Raw genomic sequence first — 25,363 nt, 5'->3', positions numbered from 1 at the left:
CACAAGTAAAAGCACAGGTGACCATAGCAAAAATCGACAAATGGGATTGCGTCAAGCTAAAAAGCTTCTGCCCAGAGAAAGAAACACTTAAAAAAGTGAAGAGACCACCTACAAAATGGGAGAAAATATTTGCAAACTATCCAGCTGACAAGGGATTAAAGTCCAGAATATATAAGGGACTCAAACAACTCAATAGCAATAATAATAATAATAATAATCCACTCTGAAAATTAGTAAAAGATTTAAATAGAAATTTTTCAGAAGAAGACATGCAAATGGCCAATAGGTACATGAAAAAGTGCTCCACATCACTAATCATTAGAAAAACGCAAATCAAAACCACAATGAGATATCAAGTCACCCCAGTTAGAATGGCTATTATCAAAAGAACAAAAGAGGACAAATGCTGGTGAGTATACAGAGAAAGAGGGATACCCACACACTGTGGGTGGGAATGTAAAGTAATATAGTCATAATGGAAGATATTATATAGGTTCCTCCAAAAACTAAAACTAAAACTACTGTATGATTCAGCTATCTCACTGTTGGGTATATATCCAAAAGAAAGAACATACTATGTCAAAGAAATATACGTACTTCCATGTTTATTACAGTACTATTCACAACAGCCAAATACAGAATCAACCTAACTGTTCATTAATGGACGAATGGATAAAGAAAATGTGGTATATATACCCAACAGAATATTATTCAGCCATTAAAAAGCATGAAAGCCTATCATTTGCAGCAACAGGAATGGAACTAGAGGTCAGTATGTTAATTGAAATACGTCAGGCACAGAAAGACAAATATTATACATTTTCAATTCTATCTGGGAGCTAAAAAAGCAGATTTTATAGAAGTAGAGAGTAGAATGGTAGTTACCAGAGGCTGGGAAGAAAAGGGAAGAGGAGAGGATAATGAGAAGTTGGTTAATGGTACAAAAATAGATAGGAGAAGTAAGTTCTAGTACTCATTAGTACAGTAAGAAAATTATGGCTAACAATAATTTATTGTGACCAATATAACTAGAAGAAAAATATTAATGTTCCAATACAAAAAATATAATGTTTGAGTGTTGGATGACCCGATTACCTTGATTTGATCATTACACATTCTATACATGTCTCAAAATATTATATGTACCCAAAATACGTATAACTATGATCTGTCAGTACAAAACGTATCCCAAAATGGCCCCCAAACCCCAAAATACAGGATGGTAAAGGCACAAGGTAGCTATTCCCATTCCAGAAGGGAGAAAAATGAAAGAAGGAAGAGGTGATGAGTCCCACATATGTCCAGAACCGATCACAGCAAATTCCACTAGACTTTAATGTTCAAGAATAATCTAGAATAATCCTTTTTCATTTGATACTCTGCCCTCCAGGACCACTGGAGTGGAAATGTCACCCCCACAACTTGGCAGAGATCCACCCATGCTTGGCAGAGATCCACCCATGCTTGGCAGAGATCCATCCACATGTAGGACTTGTGCCCACCCAGCCCTGCTGCATGGGGGTTATGCCCAAAGGCTCTCAGAATCGTGGTCTCTCCCCCAGGGTTCTGTCAGAGAGAAACTAAACCCCAAGGGCTCTACCATGTAAGGATCTTGCTTTCAAACTTCTTCCAGGTAGGGTTGTGCTATCATGGCTCCAGGTGACCTCACCCTCATGGCTTTAGTTGAAGGATATTTGGCCTGTTGAAGCTGAGATGATGTCCCTGATAATCTCTGAACTGCCTTTGCGGCTATTTCCCCCATATTCTAGAATAGCACAAGACTACTGTATAGCTTTAGCATCCTGTTCTGTAGCCTCTAAGAAGTCTGAGAAACTTTTTCATTCCCCCCAACTTTCATCTCCTTCAGTTCAGACTGGCAGTGTTCTTGGTGGAGTACGGATTAGGTCCATGTTTCACACCCATACCAATCTCCTTAACAGACGGTTGCTTGGCCACACCCTTGGTATTCTTAACACTTTGCTTAGAAACATCTTCAGCTAAATATCCAATTTTATCACTCACAAGTTCTATCTTCTGCAAAACACTAGAACACAAAGATAATTTAGCCAAATTCTTTGCCACATTACAACAAGGATTGCTTTCCTCTGGATTCCAATGGCATGTTCCTCTTTTCCATCTCAAACCTCATCAAAATGGCCTTTACTGTTCATATTTCCACCAACATTCTGCTCATGATTATTTATGTCTTCTCTAAGAAGAAGGAAGATTTCTCTCCAGTTCTCCTATTTTGGTCAGGCTTCACCAGATTGTCTTCAGCAGCCCCTTCATGGAAATATCTACTTTTTAAAGCATGAAGCTCAAAACTCATTTTAAGGTATTTGTTACAGTAGTATCACACTTCTTGTTAACCAATTTATTTTAGTCAGTTCAGACTTCTATAACAAACATCACAGACTTGGTGACTTAAAGAAAAAATATTTCTTACAATTCCGGAGACTTAGAAGTCTAAGACCAAAGTGACAAAAATTTCAGTGTCTTGTGAGGACCCTCTTTCTGTTTTACAGACAGCCCCTTTTTTTGCTGTATCCTCATATGATGGAGAAAAGTAGAGCTCTTATCTCCTCTTCTTATAAGGGCAATAATTTCATCATGAGGATTCCAACCTCATGATCTTAATTCTCTCCTAAATGCACCCCCTCCAAATACCATCACATTAAAAATTAGGAATTCAACATATGAATTAGAGGAGGTGTAAATATTCAGTCCATAGCAATATAGCAATTGGAATTACCCAGTCTGAATAGCAGAAAGAAAAAATAATGAAGAGAAATAAACAGAACCTAAGAGGCCTATGGGACACTCTTAAGCATACTAACATACACATTCTAGGAGCAAATAACTGCAAAAGATACAGAATCAAAAGGGAACACTAGAAAATATCAATCAAACACAAAAGAAGGTAGTATTGGAGGAACTGAGGAATAAAAAGGATATAAAATATATAGAATATGAAAAGCAATGTGACAGAAGTATATTCTTTATTATTAGTAATATTTTAAGTGGCTTAGATCCCCAATTAAAGACAGAAACCAGCAGAATAAATTTTAAAGTGTGATCCAATTACATGCTGATTACAAGAAACCCACTTTAGACTCAAAAAACAAATAGATTGGAAGTAAAAGAATGAAAAAGATGTTACATGTAAATAGTAGCCAAAAGACAGCTAATGTGACTATAGTCGCATAGTCAAATACATGTTGAAATTTTTTTATAAAAAAATTTTATAAAAGTGAAAGAAACACATTGCATATTGATAAAAGTGGCAATTTGTCAAGGAGATATAAAATTGTACACATAAATGCACCAAACAGTGGAGTCCCAAAATATATGAAGCAACTATTGATAGAATTTATGAGAGAAGTAGACGCTTCTGTGAGAATAGTTGGAGACTTCAATATCCCACTTTTTATTTTGAGGTAAAGTCTCGCTCTGTCGCCCAGGCTGGAGTGCAGTGGTGTGATCTTGGCTCACTGTAACCTCCGCCTCCCAAGATCAAGAGGTTCTCCTCCTCAGCCTTCCAAGTAGCTGAGATTACAGGCATGCATTATGATACCCAGCAAATTTTTGTATTTTTAGAAAAGACCAATGCCATGTTGTTCCGGCTGGTCTCAAACTCCTCACCTCAAGTGATCTGCCTGCCTTGACCTCTCAAAGTGCAATATTCCAGTTTTATAATGGATATAATATCTACACAGAAAACAAGAAGAAAATAGACTTGAATTACACTATAAACCAACTAGACATAACAGACATAGTATGACAGATAGAACAATCCACAAAACAACAGAAAAATATACGTTTTTTTCAAGTGCACAGAAACATTCTCCAGGGTAGACTATAATTTGGTTCATAAAAATAATTCTCAATAAATTTAGAAGGAATAAAATCATTTAAAGTACCTTCCCTCACAACAATAGAGAATAAAGCTAAAAATCAATAACAGAAGGAAAACTGAAAAATTTTCACATACACAAAAATAACACACTCTTAAACAACCAGTGGGTCAAAGAAAAAATCACAAGGCAAAATAAAAAATATTTAGAAACAAATGAAGACAAAACATAGCATACAAAAACTTATGGGATGAGGTGGCGGCAGCAGGAGGAGGAAGGCCGGGCTGGCAGGGGAGGAGAAGGTAGGCGCCACGTCACATGCAACTCCAGACAGGGCAGTCCAGTGGCTGAGGGATGCAGCCAGATCTTGGTGGGATGGGGGTCTTGCCAAGGCCTAGGTCTGGCGACTAGGTGGAGGCATCACGGGAGCCTTTTGGATACCATGGAGATGTGTGTTTGTCTGTAATGTATTTCACTCTCTACTTTTAAAGGACATTCTTTCCAAACTGCTGTGAATAAATTTGGAAGGGTACTGCATATTTTTATCTAATGGAGAACTAGCTGCACTTTGAATAAGGATTGCTGCACTGCATGACTTTAGAACATCCCTCACGATGTCATAAACCTGGAGCCAGAACCCCCAAGGCCTGAAGCAGATTGGCCTGGACCAGATCTGGGACGACCTCAGAGTCACCATCCAGCAGGTGTACATGCCGCACAGCATGACCAGGTCCAGATACATGGAGCTTCACACTCATGTTTATAACTAGTGTACTAGGGTACACCAGTCAAACCAAGCATGAGGAACTGGAGTTTCTAAGTCAAAAAAGGGGCAGACACCTGAAGGAGCTCAGTTTGTTGGCTTGGAATTATGCAAATAACTTAAGTAATTTTTGAAGAATTATTTGACAAGTCTTCTTAAGGATGGAGAAGATTTGATGGACAAGAGTGTACTGAAATTCTACACTCAACAATGGGAAGATTACTGATTTTCAAGCAAAGTGCTGAATGGAATTTGTGCCTACCTCAATAGACCTTGGGTTCACCGTGAGTGTGACAAAGGATGGAAGGAATATGTGAAATCTATTCCTTTGCATTAGTGACTTGTAGAGACTATTTAGGCCACTGAATAAACAGGTAAGAAATTCTGCTTCAAAGCTGTTCAAAAAGGAAGAAAATGTTGAAACCATCAATACAAAACTGTGAGTGGAGTTTTAGTCTTACATGGAATTGGAGCTGAATGAAGATGATGCATTTGCAAAGGGCCCTATGTTAACAGTGTATAAAGAATCCTTTGAATCTCTCTTTTTCTTCTGTTACAGAGAGATTTTATGCCAAAGAGAGCACTGAATTCTTGCAGCAGAACCCAGTTACTGAATATAGGAATAAGTCAGAAGCTTGTGTGCTTCAGGAACAATGAAGAGTTCAGGTTTACCTTCATGAAGGCACACAAGATGAAGTAGCAAGGAAATGTGAGCATGTCCTTATTGAAAAACACTTGGAAATTTTCCACACAGAACTTCAGAATTTATTGGATGCTGACAAAAATGAAGATTTGGGACACATGTATAATCTTGTATCTAGAATTCGGAATGACTTAGGAGAACTGAAAAAACTGCTGGAGATGCACATTCATAATCAGGGTCTTTTAGCCATTGAAAAGTGTGGAGAAGCTGCTTTAAATGACTCCCTGTGCTTGATGTTCAAAAAAATGCATTGCCTTGGTAATGTCTGCATTTAACAATGACACTGGCTTTGTGGCTGCTCTTGACAAGGCTTGTGGTTGCTTCATAAACAACAATGTGGTTACCAAGATGGCCCAGTCATCCAGTAAAATCCCCTGAGTCACTGGCTCACTACTGTGACTCCTTCTTGAGGAAAAGTTCCAAGAACACAGATGAGGCAGAACTAGAAGATACACTCAATCATGTAACAGTTGTCTTCAAGTACCCAGGGGACAAAGACATGTTTCAGAAGTTCTATGCAAAAATGCTGGCCAAGAGGCTCATCCACAGTGATGATGCGAGTGATGATGCCAGTAACCATGTCAATTTTCAGCCACTGAGATGGCTGGCATAGAAAGCTGTGAATTGCCGATAACTACGTTCCAACCCTAAGGGAAGGCAGTGAGTGACATTGCTGAAGCCAGCATGTTCTCTAAGTTAAAGCAAGCTTGTTGTTTCGAGTATACCTCTAAACTTCAGTGGACGTTTCAAGACACTGGTATGAGCAAAGATCTGAATGAGCAATTAAAAAATCACCTGACAAATTCAGAACCCCTAGACTGAGATTTCAGCATTTAAGTGCTGAGCTCTGGGTCCTGGTCCTTTGAGCAGTCTTGTATGTTTGCCTTCCCTTAGGGTTGGAATGTAGTTATCGGCAATTCACAGCTTTCTATGCCAGCCGTCACCGTGGCTGAAAATTGACATGGTTATATCAGTTGTCTAAAGGAGAATTAGTAACCAACTGCTTCACAAACAGATATACTTTGCAGGCATCCACATTCCAGATAGCAATCCTGCTTCAGTACAACACAGAAGATGCCTTTGTCCTGGAAGATGAAAATGCAAATGCTGATGAGGTGGAATTGAAGCCAGATACCTTAATAAACTTATATCTTGGTTATAAAAATTAGAAATTAAGGGTTAACATCAATGTGCCAATGAAATGGAACAGAAGCAGGAGCAAGAAACCACACACAAAAATATTGAGGAAGACTGCAAACTACTGATTCAGATGGCCATCATGAGAATCATGAAGATGAGGAAGGTTCTGAAACACCAGCAGTTAGTTGATGAGGCCCTCACTCAGCTATCCTCCAGGTTCAAATCCCAGGTCCCTGATCAAGAAATGCATTGACATTCTAATTGAGAAAGAACATTTGGAGCAAGTTGGTGGTGAAAAAGACACCTACAGTTGCTTCACTTAACCCTCTAGGAAGGGTCTGATTGTGTGTCCTGCAGCAAACAGTTCATGTTGGAAAGAATGGAAACAACTCAAGTTTATGGCAGCCAGCCTGCCACCATTGGACCTCCCTTTCTAAAACTGAGACCAAGACTCCTATCAGCTGTTCTTAGATTTACATTGGAACTGCTCAGGATAGATACATTTCAAATCTGTAAATACGGACACCAATGCTATTTACCCTAATTTAAGAACAGAAAAGACTGAACCTCCCATGGTGAAGGCTGACTGCTACTGCATTTGAATCAAGACATGGGCTCCCCCATTAGCAGCTGTTGTATTGGCAGCACTTGTCATGTTGGCAGCACTTTGAGAGCAAGTCTGAATGGACCCATGTGTAATCTACTATGAAAAATCATTTGTTTAGTGTATTTCATTTTTAATGTGTGAAAATAAAGAAAATTGAAGGATTTCTTATTGAATGGTACCTCACATCTCAACACTAACATTGAATGTAAATGGCCGTATTGCTCCACTTAAAAGATACAGAACAATAGAATGGATAAGAATTCACCAACCAACTATTTTCTGCCTTTAAGAGACTCACCTAATACATAAGGACTCTCATAAACTTAAGGTAAAGGGGTGGAAAAAGGCATTTCATGTGAATGGACACCAAAATGAGCAGGAGTAGCTATTCTTACATCAGACAAAATGAACTTTAAAGCAACAGCAGTTAAAAAAGACAAAGAGGGACATTATATAATGGTAAAAGGCCTGTTCAAAAATAAAGTATCACAATCCTAAATATATATGCACCTAACACTGGAGCTCCCAAATTTATAAAACAATTACTTATAGACCTAAGAAATGAGATAGACAGCAATACAATAGTAGTGGGGAACTTCAATACTCCACTGACAGCACTAGACAGGTCATCAAGACAGAAAGTCAACAACAACAACAACAAACAATGGATTTAAGCTACACCTTGGAACAAATGGACTTAAAAGATATATATACAAAATTTCAGCCAACAACCACAGAATACACATTCTATGCAACAGCTCATGGAACTTTCTCCAAGATAGACTATATAATAGGCCACAAAATGAGCCTTAATAAATTTAAGAAAATTGAAATCATATTAAGCACTCTCTCAGACCACAGTGGAATAAAACTGAAAATCAACTCCAAAAGAAACTTTCAAAATCATGCAAATATATGGAAATTAAATAATCCGATCCTGAATGATCATTGGATCAAAAATGAAATCAAGATGAAAATTTGAACAATTCTTCAAAGTGAACAACAATAGTGACACAACCTATCAAAACCTCTGGGATGCTGGGTGCAGTGGCTCATGCCTGTAATCTCAGCACTTTGCGAGGCCAAGGAGGATGGATCATGAGGTCAGGAGTTCAAGACCATCCTGGCCAAGATGGTGAAACACCATCTCTACTAAAAACACAAAAATTAGCCGGGTGTGGCGGCATCTGCCTGTAGTCCCAGCTACTCAGGAGGCTGAGGCAGAAGAATCACTTGAACCTGGGAAGCAGAGGTTGCAGTGAGCCAAGATCATGCCACTGCACTCCAGCCTGCATGATAGAATGAGACTCTGTCAAAAAAACAAAAAACAACAACAAAAAAACTACCTCTCAGATACAGCAAAGGCAATGCTAGGAGGAAAGTTCATAGCCCTAAAAGCCTGCATCGAAAAAACTGACAGAGCACAAACTGACACTCTACGGTCACACCTCAAGGAACTAGAGAAACAAGAACAAATCAAACCCAAACCCAGCAGAAGAAATGAAATAACAAAGATCAGAGCAGAACTAAAAGAATTTTTTAGTTCTACCATTTGACCCAGCAATCCCACTACTGGATATTTACCCAGAGGAAAATAAGTCATTGTACGTAAAAGATACTTGCACATGCTTGTTTGTAGCAGCACAATTCACAATTGCAAAATTGTGGAACCAACCCAAATGCTCATCAATCAACGAGTGGGTAAAGAAACTGTGGTCTATATCTATATCTATATGTATATCTATATCTATATATATGATGGAATACTACTCAGCCATAAAAAGGAATAAATTAATGGCATTCGCAGCAACCTGGATGAGATTGGAGACTATTATTCTAAGAGAAGTAACTCAGAAATGGAAAACCAAACGTCATATGTTCTCACTGATATGTGGGAGCTAAGCTCTGAGGATGCAAAAGTGTAAGAGTGATACAGTGGACTTTGGGGACTTAGGGGAAAAAGTGGGAGGGAAGTGAGGGATAAAAGATTACAAATAGGGTGCAGTGTATACTGCTCGAGTGATGGGTGCACCAAAATCTCAAAAATCACCACTAAAGAACATACTCATGTACCAAACACCACCTGTACCCCAATAACCTATAGAAAAATTAAAACTTTTTTTAAAAAGGACAAAGGAGATTGAGAAGAAAAAGAAATTACTACTTTAACATCAGTCTCAGGTTGATGATAACTTACTTATTAAATGCATAGGTTCTGCATTGGGTGATGGTATATAATTTTAAATAGATCCTCATATATGTTTATTTGTTTATATATGCACATATAAAATCTCTCTATATATATAGAAAAAAAAGTATGTGATGCAGTAAAGGCAGTGCACAGAGGAAAGTTTATAGCTGAAAATGCCCACATTACAAAATGAAAAAGATGTCACATCAACAACCCAACAAAATGAAGGATATAATAAAGGTTAAAGCAGAGATGACAAGCTAGAGAATAAAAAAATAGAGATAATCAATAAAACCAAATATTGGTCCCTTGAAATAATCAACAAAGTTGATAAGTATTTAGCTACATTACTAAATAGAGAAACAAGAACAAATCAAACCCAAACCCAGCAGAAGAAATGAAATAACAAAGATCAGAGCAGAACTAAATGAATTTTTTAGTTCTACCATTTGATCTACCATTTAGTTCTACCATTTGATAAGAAAAACAGACAGTAGATGTAAATAACTAGAATCAGAAATGAAAGTGGAAACAATACTTCCAACTTTACAGAAATAAAAGGATTATAAGATACTAGTATGAACAAATGAGGAGTGCCAACAAATTAAATAATTTAGATGGACTGAATAAATTCCTAGTAAACATAAATTACTAAAACTAACTCAAGAAGAAATAGAAAATGTCAATTGACCTACAACAATTAAAGAGATTGAATCAGTAAGAAAAAAAAAAAAACAAACAAAACTCCCAATAAAGAAAAGCCCAGAACTAGTTGGTTTCACTGGTATATTATACATTTTAAAGGATTAACACTGACATTAATATTACTCAACCTCCTCCAAAATACAGAAGAGAAGGAAATTATTCCTAATACAATACCCTAATACTAAAGTCAGACAAAATAGTACAGGAAAACTATAGCCTATCTTTATGAATATAGATACAGAAATCCTCAACAAAATACTTGCAGACTGGATCCAACAGCACAGTAAAAATATTATACTCCATAACCAAGTGGGATTAATCTCAGATGTACAAGAGTGGTTCAATATCTAAAAGTGGATTGATGCAATAGATCACATTAATAGAATAGAGGAAAAATACTACATGGTCAATTCAGGTGCAAAAAAAGATGACAAAATCCAACACTCTTCCATGATAAAGTACTCATCAAAGTAGGAAAAGAAAAGGAAACTTCCTCAACATGATAAAAGACATTTATGCATATTCCACAGCTAACATTATACTCAATGGTGGAAGACAGAAAGCTTTTCTGGTAAGGTCAGGAACAAGACAGGATGTCTACTTTCACCACTGTTACTCAACCTTGTACTGAAAATCCTAGCTAGAGCTATGAAAGGAACAAATAAGATGTTCACATTGGAAACAAAGAAGTTCAACTATCTCTATTTGGAAATGACATAATTCTATTTTAAGAAAAATTCCGAGCAACACACACACACACACACACACACACACACACACACACACACACACAAGCTAATAAATAAATTTGGTAAAGTTGCAGGGTATAAGATCTTATTAGTCTGTTCTCCTGCTGCTAATAAAGACATACCCAAGACTGAATAATTTGTAAAAAAAAAAAAAAAAAAAAAAAGAGGTTTCATGTACTCACAGTTCCACGTGTCTGGAGAGGCCTCACAATCACAGCAGAAGATGAAGGAAGAGCAAAGGAATGTCTTACATGGCAGCTGGCAAAAAGAGAGCTTGTGCAAGAGAACTCTTATTTATAAAACCATCAGATCTCTTGTGATCTCTTATTCTCTATCATGACAATAGTATAGGGGAAATGGCCCCTATGATTCAATTATCTCCCACTGGCTTCCTCCCACAACATGTGGGACTTACGGGAGTTACAATTCAAGATGAGATTTGGGTGGGGACACAGCCAAACCACATCATTCCACCCCTGGATCCTCTCACATCTTATGTCCTCACATTTCGAAACCAATCATGCCTTCCCAACTGTCCCCAAAAGTCTTTACTCATTTCAGCATTAACTCAAAAGTCCACCATTCAAACTCTCACCTGACACAAGGAAAGTCTCTCCTGCCTATGAGCCTGTAAAATCAAAAGCAAGTTAGTTACTTCCTAGTTACAAGGGGTGTACAAGCATTACATAAGTACACCCATTCCAAATGGGAGAAATTGGCCCAACCGAAAGGGCTAAAAGTCCCATGCAAGTCTGAAATCCAGCAGGGCAATCAAGTCTTAAAGCTCCAAAATGATCTCCTTTGACTCCATGTCTCACATCCAGGTCATGCTGATGAAAGAGGTGGGTTCCCACGGACTTGGGTAACTTTGCCCCTGTGGCTTTGCAGGATACAGCCTTCCTCCTGGCTGCTTTTATAGGCTGGCATTGAGTGTTTGTGGCTTTTTCAGGCACAGGGTGTAAGCTGTCAGTGGATTTACCATTTCGGGGTCTGGAGGACAGTGGTCCTCTTCTCACAGTTCCACTAGGCAGTGCCCCAGTGAAGACTCTGTTTGAGGACTCCCACCCCACATTTTCCTTCTGTGCTGTCCTAGCAGAGGTTCTCCATGAGGGCACTGCCCCTGCAGCAAACTTCTTCCTGGACATCCAGGCATTTCCATACATCCTCTGAAACCTAGGCAGAAGTTTGCAAACCTCAATTGTTGACTTTGGTGCACTTCAGGCTCAACACCATGTGGAAGCTGCCAAAGCTCAGGGCTTGCACCCTCTGAAGCCATGGCCTGAACTGTACCTTGGCCCCTTTTAGCCGTGACTGGAGTGGCTGGAATGTAGGGCACCAAGTCCCTAGACTGCACACAGCAGAGGCACCATGGGCCCAGTGCATGAAACCACTTTTTCATCCCAGGCCTCAGTGCCTGTGATGGAAGGGGCTGCTGTGAAGACCTTGGACATGCCCTGGAGACATTTTCCCCATCATCTTGGTGATTAACATTTGGCTCCTCATTACTTATGCAAATTTCTGCAGCCTGATTGAATTTCTTCTCAGAAAATGGATTTTTCTTTTCTGTCACATTGTCAGGCTGCAAATTTTCTGAACTTTTATGCTCTGCTTCCCTTACAAAACTGAATGCTTTTAACAACAGCACCCAAGCCACCTCTTTAAAGCTTTGCTCCTTAGAAATTTCTTCCGCTAGATACCCTAAATTATTTCTCTCAAGTTCAAGATTCCAAAAGTCTCTAGGGCAGGGGCAAAATGCCATGGTCTCTTTGCTAAAGCATAAGAAGAGCAACCTTTGCTTCAGTTCCCAACAAATTTCTCATCTCTATCTGAGACCACCTCAGCCTGGATATAATTGTTAGCATTTTTGTCAAAGTCATTCAACAAGTCTCTAGGAAGTTCTAAACTTTCTCACATTTTCCTATCTTCTTCTGAGCCCTCCAAACTGTTCCAACCTCTGCCTGTTACCCAGTTCCAAAGTTGCTTTTAGACTTTTGGGTATCTTTACATCAGCAAGTCACTAATGGTAGCAATTTACTGTATTAGGCTGTAGTCATGCTGCTAATAAAGACATACCCCAGACTGGGTAATTTATGAAGAAAAGAGGTTTCACGGACTCACAGTTCCACATGGCTGGGGAGGCCTCACAATCATGGCAGAAGATGAAGGAAGAGCAAAGGGACATCTTACATGGCAGCAAGCAAAAAGAGAGCTTGTGCAGGAAAACTCGCATTTATAAAACCATCAGATCTCATGAGATTTATTCACTACCACAAGGACAGTATGGGGGAAACTGCCCTCATAATTCAATTCAGGTGGGAACACAGCCAAACCACATCAAAGATAAATACACAAAAATCAGTTCATGTTTCTATACACCAATGTTTTAAAGTGTATGTTTTATTATTATTCAGGTGTGGTGAGGCTAAGAAATCAGGAGATGATTGCCATTGAAAAGGTAGTCTGCCACTCACAGTTCCCAAGAGGAGGTAGCATGCTACACCACAGGCATCACACAGAAAAGCACTGGAGTTGGTCAGAAGGCAGAGGGAGCAAGGGGAAAACATGGGCAAGAGCCCTTGTTGTGGTTTCATTAAGAAAGGATGAGTAAGTCAAGATAGGCAAGCATTGGATTGGCTAGTTTGAAAAATTTCAGCAAACTCGGGAACATAGGGGCTTATCCCTACTTGTGTGGTACCAGAACTTAGGGTGATCAGAGCAGGGGAATTGTGGCCCTGAGTTTGAGAACCCAATAGAGGAGGTAATGAGAGTGTGGGCTTTGGACTAGTTACTTTCCATATGAAAGGAATGCTCCCAGGAAAGTTATTTGCTATTTCTAGGAATTGGCTAGCCCTGGGAAGGAGCGGTAGTGTAACCAGGGTCACCAAGGCCTCAGATGTCAATGTATCAGATATACACGGAAAAAAGGCATGATTAATACAACCAGAAATGAGCAATCTGAAAAGGAAATAAAATAATTCCATTCACAATCGATCCAGAAGAATGAACTACCTAGGAATAAATTTAATCAAGGAAGGGAAGCACTGGTACAATGCAAACTCAAAATATTATGGAAATAAATAAAAGAAAAACTAAATACACGGAAAGACGTCTCATGTTCATGGATTAAAAGTCTTAATATTATAAAGATGGCAATATGCCACAAAGCAACCTACAGATTTAATGCAATCTCTATTAAAATTACAATGGCTTCTTTTTTTCAGAACAAGAGAGCCAATCCTCAAAATTCACATGAAATCTCAAAGGATCCAGAACAGCCTATGGTATCTTGTAAAAGAAGAAAAGTTGGATGACTCACACTTCCCAATTTCAAAACTTACTACAAAGCTACAGTAATCCAAATAGTATCTGAATGGAATAAGGATAGACACATAGACCACTGAAATAGAACTGAGAGTTCAGAAATCAACCCAGAGATCTATGGCTAATTGATTTTTGACAATGGCTCCAAGACAGTTTAAGAGACAGAGAAGAGGACCTTCAACAAATGGTGCTGGCACAAATGGATAACCAACATGTAAGAGCCTGAAGTTGGACCCCTATATTGCTTCATAAACAAAAATGATGTTAAACTAAATCAACGACCTAAATATGTAAGCACAAACTGTAAATCTGTTAGCAGAAAACACTGGGGTAAATCTTCATGATCTTGAATTAAGCAATGGATTCTTTGACAGCAAAAACACAAACAAAAACTTTAAAAATAGTCAAATTTGACTTGGCCGAAATTAAGAACTTGTGCAGCAAAGAATATAATCAAGAAAATGAAAAGACAACTTACAAGATGTGAGAAAGTATTTGCAAATCATATATATGATAAAGGTTTATCATATATGTATGCAGAATATATAAAGAACTCATAATTCAGCAACAAAAAGACAAACCACTCATTTGAAAACTGGGCAAAGGACTTGAGTAGACATTTCTCTAAAGAAGACACACAAATAGCCAAGAAGCACACGAAAAGATGTTCAACGTCATTAATCATTAAGGTAGTACAAATCAAAATCACAGTGAAATTCTACTTCATATCTACTATTATGACTAAAATTTTTCAAATGGAAAATAAAAGGTGTTGCTGAGGATATGGAGAAATAGAAGCCTTTGCACATTGCTGGTAGGAACGTAATATGTTAGAGGCAATGTGGAAAGTAATTGGTGACTGATCAAAAAGTTAAACATAGAATTACCATGTGATCTAGCAATTCTACTTCTACATATGTACCAAAAAGAAATGAAAACTTATATCCACAAAATATGGCATACAAATATTTATTCATAATAGCTAAAAGTTGGAAACCAAATGTCCATCAACAGAGTGGATAAACAAATTGCATTATGTACACACAATGGAATACTATTTAGACATAAAAAGGAAGGCAGTACTTATACTTGCTATAACTTGGATAAACCTCAAAAACATTTTGTTAAGTGCAAAAAGCCAGATACAAAATGTCATATTAGATAAATCCTTTCATCTGAAATATCCAGAATAAATAAATCCATAAAGACAGAAATCAGATTAGTGATTTTCAAGGGATGAGAGGAAGAGGGTATGAGGAGTGATTACTTAATGGGCATAAAGTATTCTTCTGGGGTGATGAAAAAGCATTGAAACTTGAGAATGTTGGTTGCACAATATTGGGAACACACTAAATGTGACTGAATTGTGTATTTCAAAATGATGAATTACAAGTTCTGTGAATTTTACCCCCATTAAAAATAGAAAATAAATAAAATGAATTTTTTAGGTTTAGAAAATTGTTAGCATTACATCCACTCATTGAATGTTACCAGAAAAAGCATCACAAAATTGGATTCACTGGTTTCATTTTGAATTAATAAACACAAACCTCAGGTGGGTACTGCACAATACCCTGAAATAAAAATACCACTATATTTTTCTCCTAGTAAATTGACGTTTCTCTTCTGTGAGGTAGCTATTTATTTCCCTCAACTTTCTCCTCAAATATCATTTCATACTTCCCCTCTCTTCAAAAATTCTACCCACCCCAAATGACAACCTCAGTAAGTCCCTGAAAAAAATAGAAGCTGCCAGATAGCTACTCCCTCACCTTCCCACCAGTTAATCTATAAACCTTACTGCAGTAGATACTGATCATCTATTTCCCATGAGTTTTTCCCCTTTTATCTCTTGCTAACCAAAACCCAACTTGGATTAGCTAGCATCCATGTGTTCAGGAGAGCCTGGCCTTGTCCAGCCCTGAGACATGAATCATGATTGAACTAAATCAGTCATGTTTGTTTCATTTCCAGGTATAAGAGATCATTTCTGACACGGGCATGCAATATATAGAGGCCCCCAGAGCTTGAGGACGATTTTTACCAGATTTTTAAGAAGCTGCACAGGAAGAAGCACATCTCCTTTTTATCAGGATGTAGTTTTGACTGCTTATTGCTTAGAATTACTGCCGATATCTTGCAAGTATGACACAATCAACAAATAGAGAGGGTAGAGCAAAGGAGGGTAGAGCAAAGGATCTTGGTAACTTTTTTTTTTTTTTTTTTGGTGACAGAGTCTCACTCTGTCACCCAGGCTAGAATGCAGTGATATGATCTTGGCTCACCTCAACATCCACACCTCCCCCCAACAGGTTCAGCTGATTCTCCTTCCCCAGCCTCCAGAGTAGCTGGGATTACAGTGCATGCCACCATGCCTGGCTAACTTTGTATTTGAGTAGAGATGGGGTTTCACCATGTAGGTCAGGCTGGTCTTGAACTCCTGACTTCAAGTGATCCACCTGCCTTGGCCTCCTAAGGTGCTGGGATTACAGTCATGAGCCACTGCACCTGGCCCTTGGTGACAGTCTTGAGCCACTGAATTAACCAACTCTGAAACTGGCCCACCTATAGACATATTGTTATATAAGATGATAGCTGGCATTATTGAAACAGCAAGTTAGGAAGGGATCCCTGGCAAAACTCCAATTGACCTGCGCACTGGAAGGAATGCACTGGGACTGAGCCACATAGTTCACACCCTTTGCAGAAGGCGGGAGCTTGCCTCTCCTCTTCCTGTGTGGAACCTGGGATTCAAACACAAGGCGGGAGGGAAGCACATCAACAGGAACTCTGGCTTCACAGAGAGTCCCTGTTTCCCCTTTTTTCCTTTTCACCCAATAAAACCCTGCTGTATTCACCCTTCAAACCTGTGAGCCTAAACCTTCCTGGCCGTGGGACAAGGACCCTATCTTTAGCTGAACTAAGGAAAAGTCCTGCAATGTTATTACATTACTTTAATTGGGAGTCTGTTATTTGAAGAGGAAAACATCCTTACTGAAAAAATAGAGATGATATTCTTCTGCTTATCAAAGGTCAGCCACTGCACTTGGCTTTGACTCCTATCACGCCTACCTGTCACAAAGCCTTTACTTCGGTAATTTCTGTACCCTACTCCCCAATCCACTTCTGCATTTTCTAGTTTAGTCTTTCTGAAAGATTCCATTCAGCGTATAAACATGACATAGACATTTCCATGAATGGAAGGTGTCCACTGAACTCTCCATTGCCTCCCTCTCCATTATCATCCCGTACTTTCACTTCTTTTCCAAAACTTTGTAAAACAATCACCTTCTCTTACTGTTGTCAAGTAAGAGTAATTGTTAAAAGAGTACTGTTAAAAAAGTAATTGTACTCTTTTAAAGAGGCACATACAAATTATTGGCTTATATAACTAAGGAGTCAGAAATAGGTATTGTTTTGCATAAACTAGATTCCACAAACTCAAACAAGGTCATAGTATTCTGTCTCTTCCTACCTCCAAATCTTAGTGCTGCTCCTATATGTTTGCCTTGTTATTTCCCAGTGCAGACAAGCTGTCTTCACACAGTAGGAAAAATGGCATCTATAGGCTTCCAGTTTCAGGGCCTTAGTAGTAAGACACTTCATCTTCCAGTTAAAATTGAAAAAAGACTCTATTAGATCATATAACTTCTCCTGAATCAATTTTTATGGTCAAGAAAATGAGATATTATAATTGAATGGACCTAGATCTTGTGCTCAAAAGTCATTCCCTCCAGCCAGGAATACTGTGATTTACAGCCATAGAATTATTAAAAGATTGGAGTGAGAAAAGAGCCATTATCCAAATAAAGCAGACACAAAAACGGAAGCCAATTGCAGTCCACCCTTGCCCCCTGGGTGTTCAGCACAATTAAATCCTTATACCTATACATAATATGCATTTCCTAAAATGCTCCTGCATAATATAATGCATCTGTTATATGTTAATCCAAAAATGCATTCACTCCCTCTCAAAAGGAGACAAGCCAAAATTGTATCAAGTTACTGCCTTTAGCTCTACATTCAGATCTCCAAACCATGTGCATTCCCTCCTGAATCAGATCCAGATGAGAATTGTCATGATATAGCATCTAAAATTAAATAAAGAATGTACCATCCCTAATATGCCCAATATACAGAAAAACAGGACAATTAGGAGCAAAGGGAAATCACTTACAGTTGTCACCAGCCATCGCAAATTCTATTTGCAGATTCTATTAGTCAGAGATAGAAAGGCCTCACTGTCCTGGCAGTGCAGTGAGTGGAGGTAGCTGAACTGTTTGACTGTTTCTGACCTCTGAGAGCTTTCTTTGTCCTTTACTTCCATCGCCATAGCCAAGAAAAGAGCTACGGAGAATTCCTTTGGGGGGGAGTTGTACTAAATTCCAGTTTCAGGTATGTCACCAATTTATCTATTTGTCAAGGCCACTGCAGTTATATTATAGAAACTCAGTGCAAATATGTTTAGGTTAAAAAGATAACTGAGCTAGGTTTAGTGGCTCGCACCTGTAATGTCAACTACCTGGGAGGCTGTGGTGCGAGGGTCATTTAAGCCCAGGCATTCAAGGCTACACTGAGCTATGATCATGCCACTGCACTCTAGCCTAGGCAAAAGAGTGGGGCCCAGTCTCTAAACAAAGTAAAAAATAAATTGGTTCATTTAACTGGGAAGTAGAGGCTCCCCTAGAACCTGAATCTCAAATTAGAGTTTTAGAAATCTCTCAGTCTACCATTGGCTCTTTGCCCATTCTCTCTCAGTCTTTGTCTTTTCCTTCCTCCCTCTTTCTGTTTCTATCTCTATCTCTGTATCTTTCTCTCACTATGGAAAAAATTTTCCAGTAACTGGGAAGAGGGCTGCCAGCAGCCTAAATTACATTCCTCTCCCAACCATGCTTCCAATCTGGCTTCTGCTCTCCACTATGTTATCAAAATGGATCTTGCCAAGGTTTCCTCTGATCCTCATTTTACCAAGTGCGACATACAATTTTCTGGGCACCTTATTCAACCTCACAATAAAGTATTACACATTTGATCACCTCATGCCCCTTGAAACACTCTCCTCTTTCCGTTGCAAGGACAGAATTCTCTGGATTTCTTTCAGATTCTCAGTTTCATTGACTGGATTTTCCTCTTCTTCAAATCTACATATTGACATCTAAGGATTTGGTCCCGAGCACTCCTCTCTGCCTTATCTATACTCTTTCTCTAAGTAATCTAATTAGATACCACAGTTTAAATGCCAGTCACATACTGATGACTCCCAATTTTCAAATGTACAACCACTCAGCTTCAGACACACACACACACACACACACACAATCCAACAATCTATTTGATATTGTCATTTGAATGTATACCAGGCAAATCAGAATTAATGCATTCAAGATGAACTCTTCATAATCTATTCCTTCCCCAGACTTCCTTCTTTCAATACATGGCACCATCCGTCCATATGTTTAAGCCACAAAGACAAAAGACTTCTCTTTTTCTCACCATTCACCCAATCCATCACCTGGTGCAATTATTAAAACCACCCCACTATGTAATGTGAATTTCCTATTTATCTCCTCTGATTGTCTGTTCTCCAAAATTTTCTTCCCCACAAGCCACACATTTACATGCAGCAATTAATATTGCAGAATAGTTCTCGACTGTCACTCAAAAATCACTGAAAAACAAATTAAGTCTTGCCAGACCTTGTAGAGCTCATGCTATGGAGAAAGGAGGGACTTAATTTAAAAACAAAGCATTCTCTTGTGCCAAATGCTTTGCAAGCTGAACTGGATTAGTAACACAAATTATGAAATTTCCTGGCAGTAAATAACAGAGGCAAGCACTTTAAAAATTACCTATCCTATCTGTGGAATGGGCAGGAAGCCCTATATCTGAATGTAGATTTAGCTCACAGAACGGGTTTAGTCTCATTTCAATTTTAGGAGTTAAACAAACAACAAAATCTTTACCTTAACCCCATCCTAGACAGAAGAGACTTTTATGTTTATTAATATTTTTTGCCTTTAATAGCTTTTATAGTCATTTCTAGGTTTATGCACATAAAATAGATCTCCAAGGGTCTGCTTAGAAGTATAATTATCTCCTATATTTGTCTGCTATGGCTGCCATAAAAGAGTACCACAAACTGGGTGGCTTAAACAACAAAAATTTATTATCTCACAGTTCTGGAGGCTGCAATTCTGAGATCAAAATGTCAGCACCGATGACTCCCTCTGAGGGCTGTGAGGGAGAATATATTCCAGCCCCTCTCCTAGCTTCTGATGGTTTGCTGGCAACCTTTGGCATTCGTTGGCTTGCAGAAGCATCACTCTGGTCTCTGCCTTGAGGTTCACATGGCTTTCTCCCTGTATGAGTGTGTCCAAATTTTCATTTTTTATAAGGACACCAATCAGATTAGATTACAGGCCCATCCCACTCCAGTATGACCTTTTTTTTTTTTTTTGGGGAGATGGAGTCTCTCTCTGTCACCTAGGCTGGAGTGCAGTGGCAGGCTCTTGGCTCATTGCAACCTCTGCCTCCTGAGTTCAAGTGATTCTCCTGCCTCAGCCTGCTGAGTAGCTGGGATTACAGGTGCGTGCCATCACGCCTGGCTAATTTTTGTGTTTTTAGTAGCGAAGGGATTTCACCATGTTGGTCAGGCTGGTCTCAAACTCCTGACCTCGTGATCTGCCCACCTTGGCCTCCCAAAGTGCTGGGATTACAGGTGTAAGCCACCATGCCCTGCTGGTCTTATATTAATGAATTGCATCTGCAATGACCCTTTTAAAAGATAAAGTCATGTTCTGGGGTACTGGGAGTTAGAACTTCAACAAATTAATTGGGAGGTTGATATGTAATTTAACCCATAACACCCTCACATTATTTTGGGGAAAATGATCCCTAATAAAGGATCATTTAATAAGCCTTAATAAAAGATCATTTAAACTCCAAGTGAAAATAGAAATATTTACCAACAGGTCAATCAATAATTGAAATACAAAGTTAGGGATGCAGGCAAAGAGATTCCTAAGTTTCCTTTAATCTTTGAGAAAGTTCTCTAGGCCTTAAGAATAGATAAGAATACCGAAGAGAAATGAAAAGATGTGGGAAAGATGAGGCGATCAATCATTGACTTGGATATAAAGGGCAACCGTTAGACGTAAAGGTCAAAAAGCAATAGTATTGGGTTCTAAGAAATTAAAGTCAACATGAGATTGGGCATAAAGTAATTACACAGAAATAGAGCTACTGCAAAGCAGACAGTTCTCAATCCACAAATCCAAGTGTACAAAAAATAGCACATTTTTTACTTTCTGTAAATCTTATTTATTTCAATGTTAAGTCCTCACCTCTAGTTATACAACCGTTCTCAAAGATCTTCTCTCCCCAGTGTAGTTTACCCATCTGGGAACCCTATATATCCCCAGGGCACTGGCAATACTGTTCTCATTCCACCAGAAACCCTTGTCTGGAATCCTAGATTCTACATTTCACAGAGGCCTAGGACACATTCCTAGGATACAACAATCCCTCTAACTGTCACATTCTCAGAGCATTTTCATGGAACAGGGTACAGGCTTCCCATGCTGGTGTGACTCAGAGAGATGACTCTCTACTCTCCAGTTTGGTGAAGAGGCACTCTGCTATCTTTGAGTCTCTCTCAGGAGTCTCCCTTTCTCTCAAGGCCTTGTTAGTCTCTTTGATGGGTTTAGGCTTTTGGAAACAAAAATTAGGCAACTTCAGGGAAAGTCCCTGAGGTTAGGAAATACAGAGTCCCCTACTCTGAATGAGGAAGGCAACTGTTCCCAGATGAATTTTAAAGCGGGAAGTGATTGTTCCTACCGGAATGGAATCCCAGTTCCACTTACTGCTTCTTTAGAGAGTGTATGGGTTCCAAAGAAAACACAGAATACTCAAGATGAGAACAGAGGAATAGAGATGGGGAGTGGGGGTGGACAAGGACACCACACACTCAACGCGGCAGGATGATCCAGCAGTCCATTGTGTTACTAAGGGAAACAATCTGAGATAACATATTTGAGGTAGTTCAGGTAAGTGGAACTTTAGAGTTCGTACTTTTTTTTTTTTTTGGACACAGCACATAAGCACATACACAGATAATAAGGGACTTTGAAGTAAGAAGTAGACATCTTGGATGGGGTAGGGCAAGAATAGAATAGAATCCACAGAAGTCCCATGGCCTGAAATTAAAATCTAGAAAAGGTTAGAACTGCTCCCTTATTTATATTAGGTAACTGGTTTTTGTTTTGTTCTGTTTACCAATTCCCTAGAGAGGAAATTGAATTTGATTGATTGATTTCATAAACCATTATATATCCTCTCTAGAACTTTTTTTTCTATATGTGCCTGCATATTATACTCTATGTAATCAGTCATTCTCAACAAATGCCTCTCTGCTGTTCACGACATTAAAGAACACTCCCTGGAGGTATTTTTCCTTGACTGAGCAGATCAGACTCAGACCACTGACACCACAACTGCTCTCCATTTTAGGCAAAATCAGAGAGAAGCCCTTGCCCTTTCCTCCCTTAAACAATTCTGAAAAAGGCATTTATCTGCCTGTGTGTGCTATAAATTTAAAAATCATCCTGTCAGAATCAGAAATGCAGTGTCAACATAGGGCATAAGTGAGTGCGATGGGTCAGCATAGGGCATGTTGTGAAAACAGGCTTAAGAAGCTGACGACAGGCAGTGGAGGAAGAATTTCAGTGAGCAGAGAAATACAAAACAGGCTCAGCGAGCTTAGATGCACAAATACTGGGGATCAAGAAGAAAACAAAGAGTCTCCATAATATGGACAATTTCTTTTTCGTTCATGGTCTTGTGGAAGTATGAAAAAGGAACACGCTCATTTCATTGATATTCTCCTACTAATTGAAGGACATTTAGTGATATTCTTGTCAGTGATAGAGTGATGAACTGTTCCAGTTACCAGCCACTGATAAGGCTCCCCTCTTTGGAGGCCTGTTTAGCATTTATTATTTTGGACAATTCTTCTTCCAATGTGGCCAAGAGAAGCCAAAAGATTAGACACCCCTGGGTTAAAGGATCTGACATAGTATCCAAGGATTACAAGATTCAGAAGATCTAAAAAAGGAAACTAAAATCATCTAAACCTTGGATGAAGAATCTATAGCATAAGTGGTAAATTGAGCCTGCATGGAGTCGTCCATAAGAAATGAATCATTTTTAACATCAAATGATTCTAATATAAGACAGTTGGGTAACCACAGGTTACACAGTCACCTGAAATTTGGGATCAGTCTTGAATCTCACTTTCCCCTCAACTTCTAAATTTAATTAATCATCAAATCCAACTCATAAATATATCTTGTCTCTGTCTTCTCTCCACCAATAATTTAGGCCTTTATCATTTCCACACTGGATTTTTATAAGATCCTACACATTGATATGCCTGGTTTTGGTCTCTCAAATCTGTCCTTCTCAGTACCCTCATTGTTTTCTCTCTTGAGCACAGATCTGAATGTGTCTCCTTCAGTGGCCCTCCTTGTGTAGGAGTCAACTCCAAGTGTATAACGGAAAAAAACATGGGCTTTGACATAAAAGGGACAAGTAATGAATTCTAATTTGACTTTGGACCTCAGAGGAGTTACTGTCTGAGCTTCATCCATGGGTTATATGGTATAGTGGGAGGCACAGACAAACCATTATTATTGGTAGGAGGTGGGAGAGAGATTATGAAAGCACCTAAGGACTTCTAACCCAAACTTGAAGGAAGAAGAAATGCATTTTGGAGGGAATGGCATCTAACTGATGATCTGAAAAGAAGTCTCTTGGGATTCTTTGGATAATGGGGAAGGGAATAAGACAAAGTGGAGAGAGGCACACCGAAGATGGCCAAATAAAAGCAGTTACAGGCTCCAGCTCCCAGCATGCGTGACACAAAAGACGGGTGATTTCTGCATTTTCAACAGAGGTACCGGGTTTATCTCACTGGGGTGTGTTGGACAGTTGGTGCTGGTCAGTGCGTGCAGCCCAACCAGCTAGAGCTGAAGCAGGGCGAGGCATCACCTCACCTGGGAAGTGTAAGGGGAAGGGAATTCCTTTTCCTAGCCAAGGGAAGCTGAGACACACAACACCTGGAAAATCGGGTAACTCCCACCCTAATACTGCGTTTTTCCAAGGGTCTTAGCAAACGGCACACTGGGAGACTATATCCCACACCTGGCCCGGAGGGTCCCACACCCACAGAGCCTCCCTCATTGCTAGCACAGCAGTCTGAGATCTAACTGCAAGGCAGCAGTGAGGCTGGGGGAGGGGCGCCCACCATTGCTGAGGCTTAAGGAGGTAAACAAAGCCACAGGGAAGCTCGAACTGGGTGGAGCCCACCACAGCTCAAGGAGGCCAGCCTGCCTCTGTAGACTCCACCTCTGGGGATAGGGCATAGCTAAACAAAAAGCAGCAGAAACCTCGGCAGATGTAAATGTCCCTGTCTGACAGCCTTGAAGAGAGCAGTGATTCTCCCAGCATGGAGGTTGAGATCTGAGAACAGACAGACTGCTTGCTCAAATGGGTCCCTGACCCCTGAGTAGCCTAACTGGGAGACATCCCCCACTAGGGGCAGACCGACACCTCACACCTCACACAGCTGGGTACACCACTGAGACAAAGCTTCCAGTGCAAGACTCAGACAGGTATACTCGCTGTTCAGCAATATTCTATCTTCTGTAGCCTCTGCCACTGATACCCAGGCAAACAGGGTCTGGAGTGGACCTCAAGCAAACTCCAACAGACCTGCAACTGAGGCTCCTGACTGTTAGAAGGAAAACGAACAAACAGAAAGGACACCCACACCAAAACCCCATCAGTATGTCACCATCATCAAAGACCAAAGGCAGATAAAACCACAAAGATGGGGAAAAAGCAGTGCAGAAAAGCTGGAAATTCAAAAAATCAGAGCACATCTCCCCCTCCAAAGGAATGCAGCTCATCATCAGCAATGGAACAAAGCTGGACATAGAATGACTTTGATGAGCTGAGAGAAGAAGTCTTCAGTTGATCAAACTTCTCAGAGCTAAAGGAGGAAATACATACCCAGTGCAAAGAAACTAAAAACCTTGAAAAAAGAATGGAAGAATGGATAACTAGAATAACCAATGCAGAGAAGTCCATAAACGAACTGATAGAGATGAAAACCATGACACGAGAACTATGTGACAAATGCACAAGCTTCAGTAACCGACTCGATCAACTGGAAGAAAGAGTATCAGTGATTGAAGATCAAATGAATGAAATGAAGTGAGAAGAGAAGTGTAGAGAAAAAAAGAGTAAAAAGAAAGGAACAAAGCCTCCAA

The 25,363-nt window shown here is 39.4% G+C and overlaps 1 protein-coding gene and 1 pseudogene across 1 annotated transcript in view; one reads left to right on the top strand and one right to left on the bottom strand.

The window, feature by feature from the left end:
* The window catches only part of LOC105511913, a 242,945-nt gene that overhangs the window by 160,719 nt on the left and 56,863 nt on the right, over positions 1 to 25,363 (bottom strand). The gene's annotated exons all lie outside the window — the stretch shown is intronic.
* LOC105511907 lies at positions 4,469 to 6,783 on the top strand (annotated as a pseudogene).

This window comes from Colobus angolensis, unplaced genomic scaffold, assembly GCF_000951035.1.
Source record: "Colobus angolensis palliatus isolate OR3802 unplaced genomic scaffold, Cang.pa_1.0 Scaffold206, whole genome shotgun sequence".
Lineage (NCBI taxonomy): Eukaryota > Metazoa > Chordata > Mammalia > Primates > Cercopithecidae > Colobus > Colobus angolensis.
The sequence above is the reverse complement of the archived record's forward strand: the minus strand, read 5'-3'. Positions and strand labels throughout refer to the sequence as shown.